The sequence below is a fragment of the Amblyomma mixtum genome, chromosome 8 (genome assembly GCF_055824585.1).
Source record: "Amblyomma mixtum isolate Tamu chromosome 8, ASM5582458v1, whole genome shotgun sequence".
Lineage (NCBI taxonomy): Eukaryota > Metazoa > Arthropoda > Arachnida > Ixodida > Ixodidae > Amblyomma > Amblyomma mixtum.
The window spans coordinates 67667409-67682897 of NC_143019.1; positions in this window are offsets into that span (position 1 = coordinate 67667409).

Genomic DNA, 15489 nt, shown 5'->3' on the forward strand with positions numbered 1-15489 from the left:
AGATGGTCGAACGATCCTTATTCTATTCTCTACAGATATTTTGAGCTTCGAGGGTATCTCAACTGCCCGACTATGCTGGTCAAAAGCAAAACCTGTGGCCTTGGAACTTTTGACTGATCCTGCATATGCAGGCGCCCAGGTATCGACTCTAAAGTGAAGGGGGTGGTGGCATACCCATGCACGCTCTTCTAAATTTGAGCCAGCCATAGTGGCGGCCATTGTGGTAATGACTTGATAACCAGCTGTTGCTCTTCTGACTAAATGCAGGCTGTACAAATCTTTCAGAATTGGTCTCTCAAAAGATGACGTTATTTAAGCAATACCACGAAGGCAACTATTCTCATCAAAACTAAAACCTACCGACACCAATCTGCTTCTTTTTTAAGATCAGTGTGCTTGCAGGTAAAAAAGAAAAAAAAAATCTCTGCCTCTCCCGTAAACGAGAGTAGAGTAAGCATGAAATGTTTACGGGCCTAATGTCATCTCGGTGGACACCCGAACCGCACCGTACAGGAAGGGAGGAACGCCACCACCCGTTCAGCGCGATGCCTTGCCATTTGAACGCAAGGTTTTTTGAGGAAAGGAAATGGCGCAGTAATTCTCTGCCATCTCGGTGGACACCCGAACCGCACCGTAAAGGAAGGGAGGAACGCCACCACCCGTTCGGCGCGATGCCTTGCCCTTTGAACGCAGCGCTTCTCCCCCGGATCACGTATGACAACGAAGTGTAACGTGGCATTTATGTGCTTTTTGCACGCGTTATTAGAAATCGGAAATTATAATTCCGTGCATTATCAACCCACAGCTCCACTGATATCTTGATGAACATTGAGAAGGCACTGGCAGCAGTTATTTTTTGTCTCATTTGGAGACCAACCGGCGCTTGCATGCCGGTCGCGTAGGAGGGCTTAGAGAGTCTCGTTAAATCTCGTTAAGTCTCGTACGGTGCCCGGATGTTCTCGTTTCAGAGCCCGGATGAGTGGATTTCAGTGCCCGGATGACTGGAATTCAGTGCCCGGATGAGTGGATTTCAGTACCCGGATGATGGCTCTCGGTCTCGGCGTGACGTCACCACACTGCCGACAACGGGAGCTAAAAGCATTTCATGCTTAAAAGAAGCGGTAGGCTAGTTAAACCTAGTAGACGTGCTAAAGCATGGGTTTAAGCTTGTTGGCTCATGGTTTTGCATTGCTGGGTCGTCGGCACGTCTGGAAACATTTGTCTAAGGTTAACTCCGATCGAGGTTATTGCTGATCTGGTCTGTTCGCGCCGCAAGGGGAATTTGATGAAGTCGACGATGCGCTATGTACAGCGCGAGATTGTGTTGCAGTTTAACACTGTTGTTGGTGTTATTTAGAGGACAACAACAACAACAACAACACGAGGCGTGATCTCTCTGCTGCGGCGATAGCATAGTGCTCTCGTGGAGTGGCCAGCGCAGCTAATCTGTTCACGCTGCCGCGGGTTCGACTAACGCCACCTATATTTTGACATGCCTGGAACGTCGGCTGCTCTCCTATTGTTTGCCCCAGGCCACTATGTTTTCCCGGCTTTTCGCGACGTGGCGCTAGCTTCTGTCACTATACGCTTCGATGGTTCCGCCGCAGAAAGCCATTGCGCTAGTCCTACTCGATACGTTGGCAGCATTTAACTCTGAGAAAATGATAGTTCTTCAATATCTGCAGAGCTCAGCAGTGTGAAAATAGAGTCAACTTTTGAAGATCAGATGAGAAAGTATGTAAAGTAAAGCCCAATGTTTACTTACTCCGACAGAAATGGCGGCAAAACATCGACAGCTATCAGGACATATAGCGCAAAACGCATTTTATAACAGCTACGGTAACAGTGACATTATTAACTAATTTGGCATCAAAAAGATAAAATTCGTAATAAAATAGCGCAAAAGACACGACGGTAGGGAGAAAGAAGGGTACAGGAGCACCGCTGTTTTATTATGGTTTCTGGTCCGTCTTCTTTTGCGCTGTTTTATTATGAATCCATACCAAATAGCCCAGCTCAACGTTTTGCTGAAAAGATAAAACCCTCAGTAGGAACATGAAATATGGTTTCATGCTGATAATGCTGAGAAAGTTATTAGGATTAAAAAAAACACACACATTTTCTTTTCTTCAGATTTAAGCAGCGCTAACTTTTAAGACGAATACAGAGAGGACATGACAGGACGGGTGCTAACTCCAACTATGTTTATTGAGCACGTTTTTTGTAGAACATATAAGAAAAGGAGACCGTGAGCGCATGCGCATCTACGACTGACCACAGAATTAAAGGCCAAGAAAACGGGACGGGGGGCAAGAGTATAGTGAGGTCGCTTTTTCCCTCCTCAACGATGACAGCAAAGGTAGGTTAAGGTGAGCAGAACGCACTTCGTCCCTTATTTTCAAGCAATCTGAATTCACTGGCATGCAGAGAGACAGAGGTGGTGCTGACACACATGTCGCCTCTTGCCTTGATAAAAAAAGCTTCGGATAATCTATCTTTGCTCCTGGTCAGAATTTTGATCTTTTCAAGCCGTGGCTCACAGTTCTGATCTTTTAGGTCCTTGCAAGAATGGCAAGGGGCGGGCAGATTCATGCATGAGTCTGATGCGTTTCCCATACTTCGTTCGTGTTCCCTGGCGCGTTCGTTAACACACATTTTAAGGTGCACGAAGTACTACACTGTTTATTCGCATTACCAGCAGCCCCGGCTATGAATAAAATGCAAAATAGTCACAAGAAATCAGGATCTAAAACGGAAAAATGACTGCTATTACAAACACGGGCACGGAAATGAGCAAGCTCCCTAGATAGCACATTATGGGGGGGGGGGGGGGGGGGGGGGTTAGTTGGTCCCACGTCGGCAGTCAGGGCAGAGGCAACCCCTAGAGCACCTACGTCGGCCCCCTATAGGAAACAAGTGCGCCAGCCCAAATTGGGCTTGGCCTTCTTGATTCTGCATGGCTCCCATATCGGTGTTGCTAAGGCTACCTCATGCCTCATTCCTACATCTAGCCGCATCGGTCCCTTGTCGGGTACTTGAAGGCATATGGAATGTCAAGTGGGCTCTATGCTCGAAAAACCTCCGCTAGCCAAGTGGAGCTGTCCACACGAAACCATTGTAGGTCCCACATAGGTCATGGCCGGGTTAGGAAACGGACGTGCCCATCTGTTGCCGGGCTATGAAGAAATCCCGGCTATGAATAAACTGCAAAAAAGTCACAACAAATCAAGATCTAAAACGGAAAAATGACTTTGTTACCACAAACACGGGCACGGAAATGAGCAGACTCGGTCCTTATGTTGTGAATATCAACGAAAAAGGGAAGCATGTATCGAAGAAAACCATTCCCCTGTATTTTTTAGTTTATGCAGTCATAAAAATCACTTCGCTAAAAAAAACAAAGATCAAAGTTTAAAGCCATTAAATAAAGTGACACCGGAAGCACTTCAAAGCTTCAATACTTTACGTGCCAGCGGATTGTTCTGCTACACTTTCAAAAAGAAAATTTGTTTTTGAGGAAAGGAAATGGCGCAGTAATTACCTCACATCTCGGTGTACACCCGAACCACACCGTAAGGTAAGGGGAGAAGGTGGGAGTGAAAGAAGAAAGAGATGCCGGACTGCAGGGCTCCCGCTACATTTTAGCCATTACATTTCTGTGACTTCTCAGCAATGCTTGGTTTAGCAAGAATTTTTTGCATATGAGCTGTACAGACGCTTTGCTGCGGTCGTAGTTGCAGCTTTGATATTTCAAAACAGGCAAGCCTATGAATATACACTCACGCTGTGCTGCAAACACTGCTCCATAAGTTTCAGGACATCTCTACAGTCTGATATCATTATCTACACGTATTTCCCTAGACCGTAAAAAACTGTAATGAGTTCTTGTATTGGGTAGTAGAGCCCACCCCTGTCTTGGTGCAAGATCAATCCGTCCGTAGCAAAGTTTTCCTTTGGCTTCATCACGCAATTTTATCATTCACTACGCGAGATGTACATAGGCCCCAACAAGTGCAATGGCTGCCACATCCAGAGTTGGCAAAGGGCTCTTTGACGACAGGCGTTACGCCTGCAGGGTTTGGTTTATTGGGTTTTAACGTCCCAAAGCGACTGAGGCTATGAGAGACGCCGTAGTGAAGGGCTCCGGAAATTTCGACCACCTGGGGTTCTTTAACGTGCACTGACATCGCACAGCACACGGGCCTCTAGAATTTCGCCTCCATCGAAATTCAGCCGCCGCGGCCGGGATCGAACCCGCGTCTTTCGGGTCAGCAGCCGAGCGCCGTAACCACTGAGCCACCGCGGCGGGGAAGGCCTGCAGGGATCCTGTGGAAAGAAATGCCAGGTTAGTTCTTGTGCTGGCTTGAAGTGCAAAAGGGCACGCAGCCGCATATGTTGGTTGTTGCAAGCTTCAGCTCCGGTTATTAGACCGAGCGTTGACCTGGCGAAAGAGACACGATTAACCGTGCACATGGTGCGCACAAAAAGAAAACGTTAAGCATCTGTCATTAATTAATCCGCACTCTGAATGGGCGACATACATACTCCGCGGGTGCGCAGGCGCTATCGGGATCACCATAGTGTCAGAACACAGCGCCGCTACGCGGCGGCGACGTTCGTAAAAAGGAGAGGCCTAGACTGAGGACTCGGCAATGACGCGTCCGCCATCCTAAAAGTAAAACAGGCACTGGTTCGGCACCCAGTCGTTGCGATATGTATTTATATTTATTTCTGCATGGGTCAAGGTCACCCTCAAGGTCGTGTTCAAGTGCAGAAATTCTGAAAGCGCTACGAAGCATCCTTATTTTTGTATTGTATGGCGGCGCTCAAAGGGACACTAATGGCTAAATACTGTCATAAACAATGCATCCTCCACTTTGGGTGCGTACCAGCGAATAAGACAGCAGCCCTGTAATGAAAGAACAAAACCTTACTCTGCATTGCGCCGAGCGCACGGAGCTGGCGACTGCGTCTAACTAAGAGGTAAAACAGGCACTAGTAAGGCAAAGGTTTAGCATCCTATGCTGCCGGCGCTGCGAATGGCTAAGGAACGGAGTCAAAAGCCGCGCCGACCGGAGAACCGTAGCGTCCAGCACGGCCATAAGCGTCCTGAGTGCCGCCATTCAGTTGCGCTTTTTCTTCCCATCGCCGAGTCGCTGAAGAATATGCTCTTGCCGGCAGGCTGGCGCGCTCGTCTGTGCTAAACGGTTCCGATTCAATTACAAGGCGAAGGCTTTTTCGTTTCTCGTGCCCTCTTAACCGCCCCCACCTCGATCCCCACACCCCCGCCCGGTCGGGGCAGTGAATAGCAGAGCCAAATGGTCGGACGCTAGGCTGGGGGGACCTGCGCAGGCGCTCACATCCGGAAAGAAAAGGAGCAGCACACAGGCGCCCTCCGCGGAATCGCTAATCACCCGCGGGGCCGCTGCAGACGCCGCCGTTCTTCTCTTCTTGGTTGCGCTGCTGTTGTTGTAGGGACGACGCAAGGGAGCGCACTAAGGCGTAGTTTGAAAAGCGAACAAACCCGAGGGGTTCAAGAGCGAACACCTTTTGTTTGTTTTTTTTCCCTCGCCTTTGCGGCTTTCTCTCCACCGTGCACCGCCCGCGAGCATTCATAATGGCGACTGCGTCCTCCTTGACACTTTTAGAAATAGTTTTGCGTCTCTACTCGTTAGGAATGTTTTGTGTTCACTGTATATTGATTTTCAGCACAGAGATGCATCCGAGGCCAGAAGTCATAGCCGCCGCGGTGGCTCAGTGGTTGTTTGGTTTATTGGGGTTTAACGCCCCAAAGCAACTCAGGCTATGAGGGACGCCGTAGTGAAGGGCTCCGGAAATTTCGACCACCTGGGGTTCTTTCACGTGCACTGACATCGCACAGCACACGGGCCTCTAGAATTTCGCCTTCATTGAAATTAAGCCGCCGCGACCGGGATCGAACCCGCGTCTTTCGGGTCAGCAGCCGAGCGCCGTAACCACTGAGCCACCGCGGCGGGGCGGCTCAGTGATTGTGTTGCTGTGCTGCGGATCCAAAAGGCGCAGTTTCGATCCTGGCCATGGCGGTGGCATCTCTATGGAGGTGAAATATTAGAGGCACGTGCACTGTCCTCTATCGGCGCGCGTTAAAAAGAACCAGGTGGTCGAAAATATGCGGAGCTGTCCATTACGGTGTCCCCATAGCCAGAGTCGCTTTGGGGCATTAAACCCCAAAACACTAAAACCAAACCATTTGCTCCGTAGTTTCTTGGACCCAATTTTTTGTCTGTGTTGCAAAGGTGATCAGAATAACAACCTAAGTCTGAGCTCACAGCTCGAAAAGAGTCAAGAGCACTAGTATCTGTAAATTCACACCGCATGCACCCACTTGTTTAACGCCCATGTTTACGTCGCTTCGGAGGTAGGAAGAGAGGTGAAACGAGGTAGATAGAATATACGAAGAACTGAGTCCCGATAGAACGCGTCTGTTTTTTTTTTTTAAAGCGGCGTTAATTGCATGAAGCCAAGCCATAAAAGACGCATAGTTGCGTGAATTCAAAACGTTTACTGATGCAATGGCCCCTTCTACGCGAGATCCTGGCAGAGGAAGAGCAGCAGTGGAGCGCAGTAATCGGTCGCCAGAGCATTCGGTGGCAGTGGATTTCTGACATCGTAGTTGCACTGAGCCTTTCTCTGGGGTGTATGGGGATATTTTTTCCTGCTATTGTTGACAAATAGTGAAGGCACCCGTATGTCCATTGTGGCGTAAATATCTCTAGTATCAGTGTTTGGTGTTACGGCATGCGCAACAATACGACGCCTGTTAGACAAGAGACCGCACCACGGCTGATAAGAAAGAAATTCATGATCCCTCAGCAAAGCTGCTTCTCTGAGCTTCTTGCGGTCGTAAAATGTCATATGGCACCTCGCATTCTATTTATTTTACTGACTGATGGCAAATAAGGTGAATACGCGGTTCTTTTTGCGAATGCAGCAAAATCTTAGCATTCGGGCGTTGTGAATTTTCTCTTTGCTTGTCACAGCACCTCAGCTGTGTCGAATGCAAAATCGACTCTCATAAACATGCATAAGATATTGGTGAAAACAGCGCGAAAGAAGAAGCCCGAAGGCGAAACGAGGAAGTGACAGGAAAGAGCGCTGGTTATCACCAATATTCGCCTTCGGGCTTCTTCTTTCGCGCTGTTTTCACCAATATCAGAATGGACCAACTAGCCCAGCAAAAAGTTCTGCTAAACATGCATAAGGGCGTAAAGATGCATAATTTGCAGTATAAATCGATGGGCCTATAGGAAGAGTTAGTTTATTGGTTTATTGGGTTTTAACGTCCCAAAGCAACTCAGGCTATGAGGGACGCCGTAGTGAAGGGCTCCGGAAATTTCGACCACCTGGGGTTCTTTAACGTGCACTGACATCGCACAGTACACGGGCCTCTGGAATTTCGCCTTCATCGAAATTCAGCCGCCGCGGCCGGGATCGAACCCGCGTCTTCCGGGTCAGCAGCCGATCGCCGTAACCACTGAGCCACCGCGGCGGGGCAGGAAGAGTTGGTAAAAAAATAACTTCTCTGAAGAGGACAGCATTGAAAAGCACCATGCTCTCAGGAAACAGGGCATTCGAATGTTTCCTCAATGCATCTTTCTTCTCCAAGTTACAAAAACGGTATAGCCCAGGAAGAAAACCTTAATGATAACCACTCGGCCGTAAAATTTATTTAGCCTCCCATTTGGCTGAGGCCCAACCATAAACGATTTAGCGCCACTGGCAGCTTGTTTAGTGCCTACTCAGTCCAGAGTCCTGGACACACTCGCGTAGACAGCAGCGCAACGACGTCGGTTACTCATTCCGGCCACGGAAACACAGCCTCAAAGTTCCTCCCTTTTCTCACCTCCGGGTCTGACCGGGCCGATTCTCTAGAGAGAACACTTATCAGAAGAAGAGTAAAAAAAAAAAAAAATATGCAGACGGAACGAATCCGACGCGAGCCAAGTTCCGTGTGGAAGGAGCGCCTTAATTAAATTTAGCCGTGGCACCTTTAATCACCAAACAGCCACCTCGCAATTGCACCGCTCCTAGGCTCATTAATCGAGGTTGATAGTACGTGCAGAAACCAAACCTGATGTGTCAGCATTCCACCTCATTCTCAACATGGCCGTGGCTTCTAAGCCGCGCGTCCTGGATGCACCTGTGCACCGCCCTACAGATGACTTATTAAATACTGCAGAGTGGCAGGAGCACTGGGGTACCTGTTATAGCCGGCGTCTGTTCTTTCACTCTTTCCTCTCATATCTTTGAATCTATCTGCACGTGGCAGCGGTGGTGGCTCAGCCTGAGCCAGTCGGCAGGCCCTGCAATTTCCTTTTCACCCTTCTTTCAGACGCAACAACAGCAACGTCTCCTGCTTGCCGTCCTTGACTACGAGCATGCCACGTGCATTTACAAGCAATATAAGAGAACTCATTACTCTGAGGTCACGGGGTGAGTACCGCGTTTACCCACGCGTATTATGGAAGAGCGTATTAGTTGTGCATTTTCTGACAGTCCTCTCAGTGCATGATGTCCTAATAAGGACTGAAAACTGGGCGAGTTGGTGGGGATTCATACTTTTAACTGCGCAAAAAAACACGGACACAAGGTAGAAGGCACGACACGAGCACAGGCTATCAACTAAATTTTTATTTCAGGAATGAAGTGCTTATAAAAGCTCGAAATAACCCAGGGCACAGACGCATAGAAACAAACGCCTGCTAGATGAGGAGATACCTTTCCTATGCAATTATCTTAGCACAAGTAGGCAGTACGGAACGTTGGCCTGACCGGATGCTACCTGTTGGTATTATTCCTTGTTTTTGGGTTTTGTTTTGCATGAATGAATTGACAGTGCACGCGCCAAAGTTTGTGATTGCGTTGCGCTTATTTCTATACGGTTGGTTGGTTTATGGGGTTTAACGTCCCAAAGCGACTAAGGCTATGAGAGACGCCGTAGTGGAGGGCTCCGGAAATTTCGACCACCTGGGGTTCTTTAACGTGCACTGACATCGCACAGTACACGGGCCTCGAATTTCTTCTCCAAAGCAATTCAGCCGCCGCGGCCGGGATCGAACCCACGTCTTTCGGGCCAGCAGCTGAGCACCACAGCCACTGAGCCACCGCGGCGGCCCGTTTGTTTCTATACGTCTGTGCCCTGGGTTATTTCTATACGTGGGTTTGTTTCTATACGTCTGTGCCCTGGGTTATTTCGAGCTTTGATAAGCAGCTGTTCCCTGAAATAAAAATTTAGTTGATAGTCTGCGCTCGTGTCGTGCCTTCTACCTTGTGTCCGTGTTTTTTTCGCATTAAAAGTATGGATGTCCTAATGCATGATTAGTCCAGTTAGTGCGTGATGTCGGTAATTACGAACTGGGAACGGTCAGCTCGACTAAAACTCCGGACTGGGCCGAATTTTGGAGGGGAAATTTTTATCTAACTGCAGCGTGGTCCCGCGAGCTGCAGTCGAAGTCTGCTTTTGAGCGGGCTGGGACACATCTTTCTTCTGTCTTTTAATGCGCCCGTTGTGCTCTAAGCGGTGCGGGCCGGGAGCAAGTATTTTTTTTCCTTTTTACGCGCCCACCCTAATTTTTGTCTTTTAATGCGAAAGCATATCTAGGCTATGTCGTCGGCAGGGTCATGTCACCAAAACGTGTCCGCAGCAGTTGGGACGTTCTCAGAAAGAGGTAGCATCAAACGAGTGGCTGTAATCGAAAGAGGATGATGTGAGGATGCGGCGCGAAAAAAACATTATGTCGATAAAACGATTAGTTAATTAATTAGAGACAAAAATGTTCAACAAAACGTCGAAATAGTGCCGACGTCGATAAAGTGAGTGGGTGGGAAAACAGCCATGGACAGCAAAATAGGAGAAAAATAGGCAAAAAAGTGAAAATAAAGTTTGAAATGAATTGAAATCTATTTGATGAGTGATAATTAATTGAACAAGAACGTTTCGCTGACATAGATTAATTAGTTAGTTAATTATCAGCAAAAACAATTGGATGCTTGAATAGGCTGGACGAGGGTATAGTTAGTGGACAGGAAAGCAACCACGGCGCCTAATTTGAAAAACCAAAATAGTTGATTGATATAAAATAAGGTATAATCAGAGTAAATAAATCAATCCATAATAAAAGCATAAGATAATTACGCCAATTCACTAGTTATGGCATAAACAAAAAGCAAATGATATAGAGAGGCAAAGAGAGGCAAAGAGACGCAAAGAGAGAAGGCGAGTGCCGGTGAACTTTAATTTTCTTTAGTCCTAATGTCATCTATGTCCATCTGTCGGCCGAGTGAAGACATGTCATAACGGGCTGGGGAACAGCCCCCTAACGAAGCGTGTTCAATCGCCTAAAAAGGAAACTGACGCGGGTCCGTCACAATTTTGCCGAACCTTAATGCAGAGTGAGGATGAAAACGGCGCAAAAAAACGTGGACAAAAAAGACAAACACGACAGGACCAGCGCCAGGCGTTTTTTTGCGCCGTTTTCATCCTGAATGATGAACCAACTAGTCAAAACTAGAGTTCTTCTTGAGCTTAATGCAAAGGAAAAACTGCTTTTTCTGCAATTCGTTCTTCAGTTGTTTACAGATCTCTTGCTGGAATTCTTTTATTATGGTTGTTATTTATTCCGCCTTCTACTGTTACCTTTATTTTTATTTTTGTTTTAACTTTTATTTCATTTCTTTGTTGTTTTCATTTTATTTTTATTAAGCGCTCCGCTGCCTCCCAAGGTCGTTTTGCATACCGACATGGCCTTGAAGAATGGGAGGAGTAGAACTTTCACTCTAAAAGAGTAATTGAGGCATGGGTTGCCCCTACTTGCACCTGCGCAAACATGATGATGACCAACTGGAGGTCATCCACCGGAAAGTCATCAAGCGGGCTCTCGACCTCCCGGTCACCACGTCCAACCAGCGACTTCTGGCCTTGGGCGTGGTGAACACATTTCGGGAGCTTCGAGAGGCCCACTTAGTCAACCAATACACGCGTCTTGCACAGACCACGTCCGGTCGCCGCCTCTTGGACCGGCTACACATCAAACATGACTACCATATTGAGGAAAGGGAGAGAGTGCCAGCACCCTGGAGACGCGCCCTCCGGGTCCGACCCCTTCCCCGCAACATGTCCAGAGAAGACCATAGCGGTCGTCGCCAGGCGCGCGCGGAAGCGTTGGCGCGATACTATGGTAACCAACAACATGTGTATTACGTGGACGTTGCCGGCCCACACCACGGGGTGTGGTACACGGCCGCAGTCGTACACAACACAAACACAGTCAATGGGCTCACTTTCAAAGCCTACAGCGCAACACACGCGGAGGAGATTGCCATTGCTCTTGCTCTCACTACTCCCAAGTCGAAACACATCATCACCGACTCGCGAGGGGCCTGTCGGAACTACGAGTTGGGCTGGGCTCCCCCGCTTGCCTGGCGCATACTGGAATATAGCTGTCGATCTGAAGATCCAACTCCACGCAACCTGATTTGGGCCCCCGGTCACCAGGGACTCCAGGGAAACGAACAGGCCGATCAGGCCGCCCGCGCACTCTCTCCCCGGGCTATCTCCCTGTCCTTGGAAGGGTACTCCCAATCAGACAATCTGGCCATTACATTCAAACAAATCACCGATTACTACAAGGAGGAGCACCGGCGCTACCCGGCCCCTTGTAAGGGTCTGGATCGCGCTGACGAGCGCCTCCTCATCAAAATTCTTACTAACACTGTACTGTGCCCGGCGGTGCTTAAACATTTCAATACATCCTTTGATGGCGCGTGCCAGTTCTGTGGGGAGGTGGCTGACACCTTCCACATGGTTTGGGCGTGTCAGTCAAACCCATCTATCCCCCCCAACCCCAACCCCAGCAGAGAGGACTGGGAGGCGGCCCTGCTCGGCTGTCAGGGCCTAAAGACCCAAAAGGCCTTGGTTCACCGGACGCGGGCGGCGTTGCTTGCCAATGGGGCCCCGGAATAGGGGCTCCACCTAGTATTGTTAGGGGAAAGGGCCAAAGGGCCAAAGAGACATGGGAGAGGCCTTTGCCCTGCATTGGGTGAAGTCAGGCTGAGGATGATGATGAATTCTAAACCGCCAGCCAATATTTTTTTTTTCTGTTTTGATCTTTAGACTTTTCTTTTTTTATATTCTTTTGTCCGGTTCTTCTCATCTCGGCGTGTATTGTGTTTGAGCTATTTCACCTTGCACGGATGTTCCAGTGAAAGGCGTAGTACGAGAACCGCCTGTGTTTTTCTTTTCTCCTGTCGCACGAGAGTCCGGCAAACATGACTGCAGAGCTAGCTTCCTCAATACCTCGCTTACATAATTTTCCCGTAGCAACTGGCCAAGGTGTAGAAGAGCGCGCGGCAAGCCTATACCTAGCAGAGGGCGCTTATCTTGCACTGAAGCCCACTGGGCACGGGCGCAGCTCAGCTTCTTATTTGTCCCTTGCTCGCAATTAACCCTGCAAATATTCGCTCACGACCCTCGAGCGGTGGGAGCCGAAAGAACGGTCGGCAATTACACAGCAGCGGCGGGGTGCACGGTTCCGGCATTATCCTCGGCTCCCCTTTTAATTCTTTCGAATTACCCTACTTTGGGGTGGAGGAGCCAGTGTGGCGAGAGTATGTGCTCATGTTTTTTTTTATTTTATTCCCCGCTTTTCGGGTGATACAAGCGCATCTTTTCTGTCCATTTTCATTTTCTTCTTTTACCTTAGGGCGAGTGCACGTAAGATGCCATTGCCGCAGAAGCCATCGAAATGATGCCGGGACGAAAGATCTTTCATTAGAGTAAACGCAGCGGCTCTCGTAGGCTTGATGTCGGGCCGATGCATCTCCGTGATGCCCGGCTGCTGAACGCTGCGCTGTGAGTATTGCGTTGTGCTTAGAGTGATCACTGCCTCACGGCGCATGATGCCCTAAGAGGCTACTCCGAGCTAAGGGCGGAGATGCAAGACGGCCTGAGCAGACTGAGTGTACCGGGGAAAGAGGGGGTCGTGCTACGCCAAAATGCGTGGTGCCTTTGAGTTTCTTAAATGCTGCCGCGTCTGTCCGGAGGTTTTCTGAAGACTTTCCGCACGCGGAGCTCCTGCAGCCCTACTACAGCAAGGCGCATACCATAGGGCCCTGTAGTTGGTAGCCTGCTGTCATTCTTCAGGGTAGCAGCAGACGCACAGTACAATACAATACGACACAGCATTGCGTATAACAGTATAATAGAACAGAATAAGTGAAAGACAGTACAGTTCAGTGCTATTCAATAAACGTATAGTGCAGCATTATCCGAGCCTGCGGATGCGTCGTAAGGTAGAAAACTTGTAGCGGTGATGTCACGTTCACCATTCGCATTAAAGGTGCTCTGAAGAGGAATCTGAACTCGTCTTTCTGCCGCGGGAACTCAATCTGCACGTTCCGAGCATTCTTAGAAACCCCGACCTATTGCCCTGTGTGGCCGATTTCCCTAATTAAATCGAATTAACGTCCGGCTCCCGCCTTTATTTTTTGAATTCTCCCCGTACGGTGGGCGGAGTCGACCAACGCATGGAGTGCTTTTCACCCAGTCCCATGGCGGCTTGCCGCTCTGCCATCGGCGGAGTAATATGTAGTAATCCGTAGAAGCAAATAGTCCGCACGCATTTTCATTTCTGCGGGTTTATTTTGCGGCTATATTATCTGCGAACGAAACTACTTATTCACGGAAACCTAAAAAACAAAATAAAGCGAAAGCAAAGCCTCCACGGAGCTGGCTGAAAGGCACTCCACGCGTTGGTCGACTCCGCCCACCGTACGGGGATAATTCAAGAAATAAAGGCGGGAGCTGGACGTTAATCCGATTTAATTAGGGAAATCGGCCACACAGGGCAATAAGCCGAGGTTTCTAAGAATGCTCGGAACGTGTAGATTGAGTTCCCGCGGCAAAAAGACAAGTTCAGATTCCTCTTCACTGCACCTTTAAGTCAGAAGGAAAGTCGGAAATCATATAACAGTCAGAAACGCACTTCAGGAAAGCAAGGAGCTCGGTAATTGGACAAACATTTAAGCTCCGCATGAAAGATAGGGCACCGTAGCTTTAATAAATTAATGCCCATATTTGCGGAATTGGTCATTCTCTACTTTACATTCATAGATCGCTGGGAGTCCTCGTACTCCTCCTGGCGCAGTGGTGCAGCGGTTAAGTGATGCGCCACTGCCCTGCAATGGCAGGTGCTGTCGCCGGTGGGGCTTGTGAGACCTATGAATTGCTCTTCCAGAGCAACCTCTCGCGACCTATCATTAATGGGAACAGGGCGATCGGAGGTGAAATTTTTTATATTTTTGGTGTGGAGCATTGAAATCCGCATGTTTATTGAAAATTCCACTTAGTATATAAATACAAAATCTCACTGAAATATTTCAAATAGTTTTGGCATTTAAAATTTTGATAGCCTCATTTGTATACCAAGCTTGTAGAAACCTTGGCGTGACAACAAAGCATGGTAGGAGCCTACACTCACTTTTGATTTTTACCCCCAGAAATTGTTGATGCAGTCAGATCGTGCAAATATTTTCAGTGGGCCGATTTTTTTCTGCACAGAATGCTATATCCACGCTGTTATATCCGCATAATAAACAAATTACCAATTCAAGAATATAGGAAGTTCCTGCATAAAGAACTTATCAATGAACACGACGCAACAAGCCGCTCGAGAATACCTAAAGCCATTGCCATGCAATGCCTTCTACAAACAGCGTAGCCCGGTTAAAAAACACCTTTGCGAAAAGCGCCATTTCCACGGAGAAAATCCACGGGGAAGTGGTTTTTCGTGATTTCAAACCGTCGCCCTCCATTAATCTAACTGCGACCTGGCACGGTGTGCAGTTTGCTCAGCATACGGTGGGAAGGGTATGATGACGTCACAAGGTCACGTGAGCTAGGTGGCCCACCTGCCCCGTTGGTTGCTGCTCTGGGGATTTTTCGTGGACTTTTCGCTCATGGCCAACCCTTGCGAAAAAAGTTTTAGATAGTCTATAGAGTGTCTATAGAATTCTGTCTATAAAGTATATAGACTGTCTATAGACAAAAGTCTATTGGCAATACAAATGCCACAGACAGTCTATACACAATGTATACATTTATGGCCATATACTTTTAATAGACTTTTCTCTATAGACAGTCTATAGACTATGAATAGACAAAAAGCAATATCTAAAGGAAGTCAAGAGAGTCAGTAAAAAGTCTATAGACTGTCTATAGACTGTCTATCGACCATTTTTACAAGAGAACGACTCTGACGGCGGCTTTTCTGCTCCGTGAGGACCATAACGCGCCTCGCTAAAAAAAAATGAAGGCGGGTGGAACTCGAACTTATACACGCAGGGCAACAGACACATCGGGGCGAAAAGGACGTACATGAAAAGAAGGCAGCACTGTTGTGCATTATTGTGGAATGCGTTTGGGTGCATTTGCTCGAGTCGTAGGTACAGTCG